This window comes from Ciconia boyciana, chromosome 2 (assembly GCF_034638445.1).
Source record: "Ciconia boyciana chromosome 2, ASM3463844v1, whole genome shotgun sequence".
In the NCBI taxonomy this organism is placed as follows: Eukaryota; Metazoa; Chordata; class Aves; order Ciconiiformes; family Ciconiidae; genus Ciconia; species Ciconia boyciana.
The window spans coordinates 141,801,944-141,812,633 of NC_132935.1; positions in this window are offsets into that span (position 1 = coordinate 141,801,944).

Sequence of the window (10,690 nt, forward strand, 5' to 3'; positions counted from 1 at the left end):
GGTTTCCTCTTTCAAGTAACAAAATTTAGCCCCTGATAAACAAAAATATTACTTCTTTTACATTCCATATAGGTTCTTACGCACTCGATCAATATGTCTTGACATCCTGCAGTACTTAAATCAGCCTATATCAGGTGTTTGCCTTTTCATTCTCTTCTCAGAGGGACAAGCATTCATCTTTCTTTTTTCTTCTCAACTAATTATTCATGTTTTTATTTTGATAGAGAAGGGAATGAAAAGTCTGTAATGGTCCCAAGTTGCCTGGGAACATCATTCAATCTTAAATGAGATCAATTCTGTCAGACATTTTTCCAGCAGATGTGCTAGTATAATGAGGAGTTAATGCTGATTAGTCCTATGACTATTACACAGAAGGCTGCAGTGTTCTGCTGTGATCTTATAATAAAACAAAGCTTTAAAGTGACATACCAAGATTGCCAGACAAACTAAAGACCACCATGCACCTCATCATGTTCTATTCCAAGTTTTCTTCATTGTCTCATCGAATGCCCAACACTTGTATATTTAAAATGAGCAAAAACTGTCCTCCTAATGAAGAGTAGCTGAAGTAGAAGTTCTTATCAGATACAGGTGATGACAAAGGAGCCACAACAATACAGCAAGAACAGCTATGTAATAAACTAAGGCTTTAATAGGCGGCAAAGTAAAATAAAACTGAATTAAATAATAATCAACACGTGTCAAAGCTGCCTAAGATGTCTCAGGGAAGGTGGAAGAGAGCATTTCAGAGCTTAAACATTTCAGTCAAGGGCACAGAAGTACACTTATAGTATGCATTTGACTTGTCAGAGCCTTCATCCTTGGTCCAATGAACCTCTTGACATCCCGTTGACGTGCTCAGACTACGACCTGCGCACATCTCAGAAAGCTGGCAGAGTGCTATTTGTGTGTAGCTCATCAGTCTTACAGCAAACACCAGGGAGATCCAGACTGTCCCTCTCCCTCATCACCCCTCTCGCAGCAGGGTAAGCTCTTTGCTGATATCCTGTCCTCAAGACATCAGGTTTTTCAGGCATAGTCTTAAGAGGACTACGGAGGGCACCAGCCTGAGACAAGAGAGTCAGCTATTTCAATGACTCATTAATTAGCGCTTTAACTTGGACATGAGGACGGGCCTAACTGTACTTGGTGGCACAAATGAGGCTGTGATTCATTGGACTACATGCATTTGAGCCAAACAGCCAACAGACATCCGGAAGCGGAGTACAGAGTACAACCTCCTCACCAGAGTGGGAGGCTCAACTTTTCTCATCTCGCAGGAGGTGCCAAAAGAGTTCAGCTGAAACATGGCCCAGTTGTGCCTAATTGTCTTCCTTGACTGTAAACTGAGCTTAGCACGACTAGCTTAGATGGCAAGTGCTATACCTGAAGTTAAGCAAGACGAAAGCCACTGCTAGGCACTAAGGAGCTTGGTGGCTGATTCTATACTTAAGACGATACCATTTGATTCAAGCCCATGTGCCTTCCTCTTCTCCACAGCCGTGCACAGTTACATTATTTACTGAGAAGAGATCCTCAGCTCTACCTGAGTTCTCATAAACCTGTGAACTAACTTCCTGGGAGGTACCCAAACTACTCTGGCTACCTTTCATAATAAAAAACAACCAAAGAAAAGACAGGGTGGAAATTCTGATGTCAGTGGCTCCAGAAGCAGAAAAAAACCCTTGAATGGTTCTAACAGCTATTAGAAACATTAAAAGCAAAATAGACAGAGAGGTACTTTCAGTTGTAAGAACAAACCCGTGACTTTGCAGTTCTGCACATTGCACAAATAAAAGAATCAAAGACCCTACAGCCTGATAAAGCGATGTCTTCCAAACATCTAAACTGAATAAACTGTTATTTAAAAAAATTCCCTCCTGAACACTTGTCAGTGAGCAAACTGCAATTTACCTTGTTACATTGTATAAGTGTCTCTTTGCATAAGCTTCCTTTTAAGATGACTGTGAATGTCATTCTGGCAATTTACTACTCCTTCCTCTTACGTATCTTGCTCTTTAACAGCCAATCATATTTTTTTAAGTTCATTTCACCTTTAAATCATCAATCTAATGCTAATATATTCCTGTAGCAATGCTGCAGTCATTACTGCAAAGTATATTTTAATAAGAAAACCTGTTCACTAAATGCACGATGATATACTCCACCACCTTTTAAATGATTTATACTACTAAGCATCTTTTCCCTTATGATTTCTTTTATTCACCATGCTTTGCTTCCACTGCAATTTCTCGAGCAGTTTCCAGAGCTTTGTGGAAACCTGAAACAAATGTGTATTCCATATCCCTACTGGTGGAGGACTTCTAACATTTTGTGCCATGTAATGCTCAAAAGAGAAAGTTCTGCCAGTGTTTCCTTTTCTGTGTCTGGTTTTTGGAGAATTGGACCATGACTTTCTCTTACAGTACAAACAGTATGAAGAGGTTAGGAATTCCTTTGTTCATTCCAAACTCACTCCATGCGCCACTTTTCATCCTGATCCAATTAATCTAACTGCTTAAAACTCAGCATATATTTAAGCGTGATTGCTACACTGGGATGACTTTGACTATTGCCTCTATACTTCTGTATCATACTTCTCACACTTGTAAAGTCTTTTCAATTTTTTTGCAAATCTTTTCTCAGATACAAGACAGTAAAAGTTTTCATATGATGGCATAAAAGGCTTTAAAGAAAAGACAGTGAAAAAGAGGATTCAGTCACAAACATTTTGGTTCCTAAGCTATAAAAGAATTAAAGAAAATATGTTGCCTGTTTTAAAGATTGTTCAGGCAACTTCTCTTTCCAAAAGTAGCATTTTTTTAAAAAAATAATGATTTCCAAGTACTGCCTTTAGCTCAGCCATACAGCATGCAATATATTCATGAGTCTACCTTATCATTTCAGCAGTAAGTTATGCTTCCACAGCTAGTTTTAAAAGCAGCAGTTCTCAAAGTCCTAATTCTTTCTTATTCTGTATTCATTTTGAACTGATATCCACAAATAGGGCTTGCTGCTCTGGTTCTTTATAATTACTGGGGCTGCTCCCAGACACCTGAAAATAGTCAACTATAACTTTGGCTTGCTCTAGGTCTTAAATAAAAGTATGATGATTCGTATTTTTAAACTGACATATTAGTGAGATGCTGATGTTGAAAAATATGAATACAGAGCATAATTAAAGTATGTCCAAGCACAGTGGCTTTCACATGCATGAATGTTCCTTGCTTCTAGTAGAAATTAGTGGGTTTATGGTTAGTTAGTACTAACCATAGTACTAACTAATGGTTATTTGGTTAATAACTAATAACATTAGTACATAATTAGTACTAACGTTATTAATTACAGCAGAGTAGCACAACACACTCCGAGAATTTATGTAAGGTCATGAGTGACACTATTGAAGCTGAAGAAAGCAAGGATTACACGATGTCTCTTTGAAGAAGGAGCACAGTATGATTCCATAGACTCAGACTCTGGAGTTCTAAAAAAACTGCATTTTTAGTCATCTATTAGCAAATTAAAAGTCCCCATTCCTACAATAAAGCCCAGTAGAAAAGAGAAAGTGGTTTGCTAGTCCAAAGGCAATTCAGTTCAAGAATCATTACTGACTAATCTTATCCATTTATTAAAAAAAGCTTTCTAAGCACATCATGGAAGGGAGGTAGCCTTTTAAAAATGAGAGTGTCAGGGGTTGTATTCTTATCATAACAGAAAGCAATGACAACAGCTGCTGGTCTTTGTTGCTGGCTATATCCTATGTTTCCCAGGAGATTTTGGAAAAGCTAAAGACCTTGGTAATGCCTCCACTCCTCTATGCATGAGGAGAGGAGAACGGTAGGCTGGAATAAACAAGTCTGAAATTCCAGAAGAAGAAAAAAAGAAGAGTTGTTCTTCATCAGACTCTTGCAATCTGTCATCACAGAATGAGAATTGCAAAAGATTTATCTCGGCCTTTCAAAATGACAGTGATCTCTCTTTCCTGGAGACACTGCCTTCAGGTTTCCTTCCATGCAGCCAAGAACACTTGCAGCCTTGGCAGTCTTGTTCAAGTCCTCTTGGGCTGCCATTTAAGACTTTCTGCTTTGGAGAAGGGCTATGTCTTGAATGCTCAAGGTTGGCTCTACACCATGTGGCAGCCTTCTCCCTCAAGGCTCCCTGGTTCCTGGCAAAAAATAAAAGGAAACATGTAATGCTGCAGAGTATACATAATCCAAAAGAAAATAATTTCATTGGAACATTTTTAATCAGCTTTAATTACAATAAATCCCTAGCGCACATCACAGCAAGACCATAGAGCTAATTTTATGAAACCCTTTGGTATTTCTGAGTGAAATGTGCTATTACAGGGTTATACTAATTGAATCTTGGGCAAAAGGTCCTGGTACCGCTACAGAAACATCCAGATGAACATGTAATTCTTCTGTACAAGAGAGGTTTTAACCAGACTCTTACCTAATCCCTTGGCTTTTACTACTGAACCAAACCCACCTGCAAAAATAGAGGACAGTGACATGTGAGATGTATTAGGAAGCCAGGTTCTCCCCAAAGCAGAGGGAATTCAGCCCTCCTCTGAGCACCTGGCCCGGCAAGAACTGGCAAGGATCTATATTCTCCCTTCACCTCCAGTCACATCTCCAGTTAGTCTTCACACCTCTCATGCTTGTAGAGGCTCCATGTTTTTGAGGAAACGCTAATTTGTTCACTCTTGATAATTGCTTTGTTCCTGAGGGGCTTCATTCGCGGTGATCCCCTTCTCATGCAACATGCCCAGCAGTGAAACCTGAAGACATACTTTGCCATTCAGGACTCTTGTCGTAGGGGGGCTGTGTAGAGGCACTAAAAATAGGCAAATAGGAGCTGGTGCTGCTCTAAAAAGGCAGATATGGAAAGAGAGGTGGGTGCAAATTTCCATGGCATCAGATTCTGTCAGTTTTGCTCCTCACACTGTTTTCCCTTGTCTTCAGCTCAAACCAGTTGCTCTCTGTCCTTTTCACCCTACCTGTAGGCAATCAATCAGCAATACTTCTTTTGCTGAAAGAGACATCTCTGGACTTCTGTGAAAAGTATCCTAGGAAACAGCAGGAAAGCCCCCAGGGTATGGAAACTACCTTTTCTTGTATGGGAAATGGAGCAGCAGCAACGGTGGTAAACATAGGAACTCATTGGCAATGGCAGAATTCCACTTGTGCTGGAGAATGGAAAGAAAACTGGTAAATTGGACACTTCTAGTAAGTGTTGTTAGGAAACTAACAATTACAGCACATAAGTGTGGAAATGAGACTTAACACCCACATGCTCTGTGGAGGTGCTCAGTAACATGCATGTCTCCCGCAGATGTTTCAAATAAAACTAAAGTCTTCAGTTAAAATAATCATTTGAATGTAGAAAGACCAGACAGGAAGAAATGCTGCAAACGAAGGTAAAACAGCAAAACCAGGTACCAGACCAGCTTATTAGCTGTACAGAGAGAAAGAATCATTTCTTCATATTAAATGGGGTTGGTTTCCTGCTGCCACGTTAGGGGTTCATGCAGTACTATGAAGAAATAGGGAACTAAACAGTAGATGCGATGTATGTTTTAATCCTGGTTCTTCCAGACCTACCTGAAAACACAGGGTCTGAGAATAGCCCTCTGTATTGATTGTCTTTGGCTGCAGGCTTATTTAGCCTCTTGGGAAACAAAGAGATTGCATTAAATATAATTAAATGAAGCACAGCAGAGAGCATACTGCAGCAAGGTCCTGATCCAGAGCTAATGATAACCTAATTAAATTAAACCAATTAAGGTTGGAAACAATACTTATAATCTGATTATTGCATTTTAAACCTGAAAGGGAGGACTGCATCATGGGGAAGGGAGTATAGCACCAGTACTGAATGCAATAAGATTCAAGGCAAATCCACCACCTAGCCACATTACATCCATAGCTACCACTTGAGAGGCCATGGTACCTGCTAAATCGTTGTGTCTTGAATAACTGTACACAACACCCGTATTTCAATACAATCACAAGGCAATATTTGACAAGATAGGCCAAGATCCAAGGGGCAGTGTTTGGAGGCAGCCTGAACACATGAAGAAAGTGTACATAGCCATTTTACTAATAAGAGAAAGAAGAAAAAGAGCAGGGTGATCTTCTCCTTGCACCATGTATTAGCATGGGCTACCTCCTCTCTGGACTTGATGGCATCTCAGCCTACAGCCTTGAGAATGACAAAGCTGGGATTTCTCCCCACCCCCAGGGCTTCGTGGGTGAGATTCTCTATTTAGCCACTTGTAGCTGGAACAGGCATACACGGCTGATCAGCTGTGCACTGAACCGAGTTAGTCCATGTTACTGCCCTTGACTTTACTTTGCAGCTGATTTACATGTGCTTTGTTTCAGTGTTGAAGGGGTGGTGGTGTTTGTGAGGGGAGTAGTTAACTCACTGTGAGACCTGTCTGGCGGGGTCTGCTTTCATCCTGCTCTTCATATGGCTGATTAGACTGGGGTAGGGGCTTAATTCACTGCTGATTGAGTTTCTGCAAGTATACCCCAGAAACTATTCTTAAAACATGCATTTATAAGCTATGTAAAGGACAAGCTGATTGATGTTGTATGACCAGATTCAAAGCTGGCGGAATCGGGTCTAGCTATTTATTAATTTTGAGTCAATCTCCTGGGTCAGCAGTTACAGTAAGTAGTTGCTTTCTCTTATTCAGACTGACAGTAGCAGGCAACTCTTTCTACACCCAAGTGCCTGAGAGATCAAAGAAAGCCAGGTTGATGGCAAGATGGTGACTCCCTTGCTGAGAAAACAGTAGCAAACCTTATATTCCTAGCTGTGTCTCAGCTGGTGAAAAAGTGGAGAGCTAGTAATCCCTGTGTACAACATTGCATCACATCTAACAAGGTGTCACCACAGCGTGTTGGCATTTAATAACAATAAGGTAACAGATTGCTGTTGTAGCAGCTAGTATTCCAATTTTCGGTACAGAAAGATTTTTGCAATGTCATTTGCCTAGTTTAACAAAGCTCTGAGATTAAACAGATGACTTGAACATGAAAGCATCATCTGCCTGCTACTGGAAAAGTCAAAACTTTACTATATAAAGACTAGACTAACACAGTTTGTGGTGCTATTAACAGCAAGGAAAAATCAGATGCTACCTTCAGTTTTCACTAGGAAGTAGATTGTTGTCCTCAGTTAAACTTTAAATAAAAGCTGATGTCACTAAGTCACACTTTGCAAAGGCCTAAGTGGGAGGTTTTGCTTGCAGTCAAGATTATCAGTAGTAGAATCCTATTTCAAATGAAACCGAGTACTCAAACGAAACTGAGTACTGGAGGAAAAAGAAAATAAATAAAATAAAAAAACCAGCACAGTTATTTACTGCACATTTTATCACATAGTGCAAGTTTCAATGTTGAGGAAAACAAATAATTAAGCTCCAGTGTAGACAAATTCCTAAACTCAACTGTGTTCAAATTCTATCAGTAGCAGATGTATCCCTGGCCAAAATATTAGAAGATAGATTTCAGTCTGCCTCCTCCCATTCTCCAGCTAATCTCTCTCCCATTCTTTCTTTAATAAAATGAATCAAGGAATGTAGCAAAGTAGAAGGAAGTTATACTGGGGTGGGGAAGTCGTTACTGGTTTGTTTGGGATGGTTCAACTCAACCCAATAAAATTAAGTAAGAGTCTAATATTCAAGACACATTTTACTATTGTTACAACAAACTTATTTTAATGCAGTATTTGTAAATATTTGTTAAACTACCAAACTGAATTTTTTTTGAACCGTGCTGTTGTGACATGTCAAAACGTTTTTTCATTTTCTGTCCAAACAGTGGCAACAGTGGCTCATTTCAAGGCTTTTTCTGCCCACATAAACCCCCGTTTTTCCCCTATGTGGTACGCACTATCAATTTTTTCTTGTGCTGCTTAGAGTTAAGGAGTCAAGAAAATGAAATCAAGCACAGGAACAATTCATTTTACTAGGATGCAAAAAAAAAAAAGAAGTGCCAGTCCTCAGTATTTAAGTAGTATTAATGTGGTGCATTAAAGCTAAGTGTTTGAGGGAGAGAGGGATTCTAGTCTCCCATTAATTACTTTGTCTCAAGTGCTCATACATTTGCAAGCAGAAAATTCAGAGAGCAGCCCCCAGGTTTCTGGTATACCTAGATTGCACTGGATGCAAAGTGGGCTGCTGAGAAGCCAGCAACAGCCTCCTGGCTCGCTCTTCCACGTCTGTACATTTCAGCATATGGCAGTGATGCTCACATTCCAGCTGTGCACTGACTCTAGGCCTGCTATAATGATTGAGGATTTGACCTTGAATTGTTATAAGCAAACGTATTCCACTGGATGGTGGCTTTCATCTGGCAGCAATGAAACATTAACATAATGGTTAACAATGTTCCTTGGAATTTTTGTGCTATTAACTTTATTTGAGGTTGAATAAACTTCACTGGCAAATGCAAACATCACTTAGGAAACATGTTTAAAATAAGCCACAGTAACAAATCAAGTGCAACATCTAAAATATGAACAAGTTCAACTCAGATATTTTTCTCCATTAAATCCATGTTATTTCATCTTCCCAGTTTGCCTCTTTTTATACCTTGGCATTGTAGAAAGGCCAACATTTTTTTATTCCCTAGAGCTGCACAGAATCTGGCTGGGTAAAGCAGAAGCTATATTGTTCAAAATGACAAGCTCATGCTTCCTAAGATGAATAGTACAAGACCTCTGTGGGAACATAAGCATTTGTTTCTCTGAGATTTATTGTAAGGCATCAGAAATAGTATCCCAAAGGCAAAGAAAACTTTCACTTACCTCAAGTCTTTATGTAAATTACTGCTACCAAGATCTAGTAGTAGTTTTCTTATCATTGTGAATGGACAAAAATTGCATTTCAGAGATCCCAACATTTTAGAATCATTAGGTAAATTAGGCAAAAGAAGAATCTGTCCTGTGAAAGGCAGGTAGGTATCTGGAAGTTATTCTGCTTCAGAGGAAACAGGTGCTCCTTTCCCTGTGAGGGAAAGTGTTCCTCCTCTCCCCCATGCAAAGTGACATCAAATACTCCTCAGCCTCAGGCCCCCAAAACAACCTTTCCACGTACTGCCTACATAGCCCAGAAATTGGGTCACTTACCTAGGACTGATTCAAGTCACCAAGGCCCTTCAGATATGGAATTAAACCTGGATCTCCTACACGCCTACAGATGCCAAGATGTTGGCTGTTACAGGAAGTAGTTTTTCAATCAAGCCTGTCAGAGGCTAGCTAGCATCTTATATATAGGGAAAAAGCCTATACTTTAACAATTACTACACTCATTTTGAAACACGAAGTTAAGAGATGCCTAATTGAAGTGCAGCTGGCAATTACATTTGTAGGTATTACATAATTAATCACTCGATGTAGCAGTTCTTTCGGATAAATACTCCTAAAAATATTCCTGAGAACATAAAGATATAACTGCCCCAGTTAAACATGTACAACATGCATACCAGCATGAGATATAGCTAAAATGGTCGACGTTGTAAAGTATTCTTTATTCTGAGGCTGTTCACTCTGCTGACTGTACTATGAAGCACCTGGAAAGATAAAACACTGCAACAGAACCAGGTGCATGGGCCTCGATTACCCTTCTCTGCAGTCGTCTGCTGGAAGGAAGCGGTTCCTGCAGTGGGAGCAGCTGTCCCCTACTCGGAGAAGCACATCTTGAAAAGCTCTAACAGACTAGAGAAGCCAGGCTCCACCATTTCTTCACACTAATTAGTTTGCCTCCTGTCGCAGATGGAGCGAGCGTGCACTTCACTCGCAAGAGAGAAGTAAAAATACAGTTTATTGATACAGAATAGGGAGTTAACAAAGTTCAATGCGACAGTGTTTTAACAAGATTCGATGGTGAGCTACACTTGATTATTTACTGCATAGAGGACAGGGTCAGACAAAACTGTCAGGGAGACCCTCCCGTTGAGTCATGAGGTTCGGAAAAGATCCCCTTGCTTTCTAAACTCCTTCTCAGAGAAGAGTCTAGGTGCGGCTAGATCCAGTCCTAGTCCCAGACTTGGTCAACAGTTTATGTCTAAAGGATTATATGTGCGCAATCAATCCTTTATATCACTTAGCTAAGATTTCAAAGTTTAGCATGCTGTTAGTCACTTCCCGAGGATCTGTTGCGGCAAGGAATCTCTCAACCTTGAGGAGTAACCTGAGAGGCGTCCCTGCTCAAGGGGAGATCCTGGCGTGCAGCCCGCTGCCGTGCAGGAGAGCTCAAAGGGCTCTTGGGCTGCTCACTATTTATGGGGGACAAGATGATTGACCCATAGTCATATTTGCATGCCGACCACAGATTTTAGTTTCTTCGGTGGGCGCATTGCACAATAGCCCTAGGCTATTGTGTTGTTATCTGTCTCCTGAATCCACTTTGAGCCGGTGCAGCCATCATGACCAGATGCATCCATTACAATCACCACTGGTGGTTATCACCTAAGCAGGGTTGCAGGAGATAAGGGGGCGGGGGAGCACACCGTCACACCTCCACATTCAGTTTTCTTAGAACAATGCAGTGGGAGAAAGAGGCCAGAGCAATTTCATACAGCTACGCTCCTATTTTATACTTCATTGCGTTGCAACACAGCTTGATGTACTGGCATGAAGCCACAGTCAACATTCAAATTAAAGAGGATTTCTC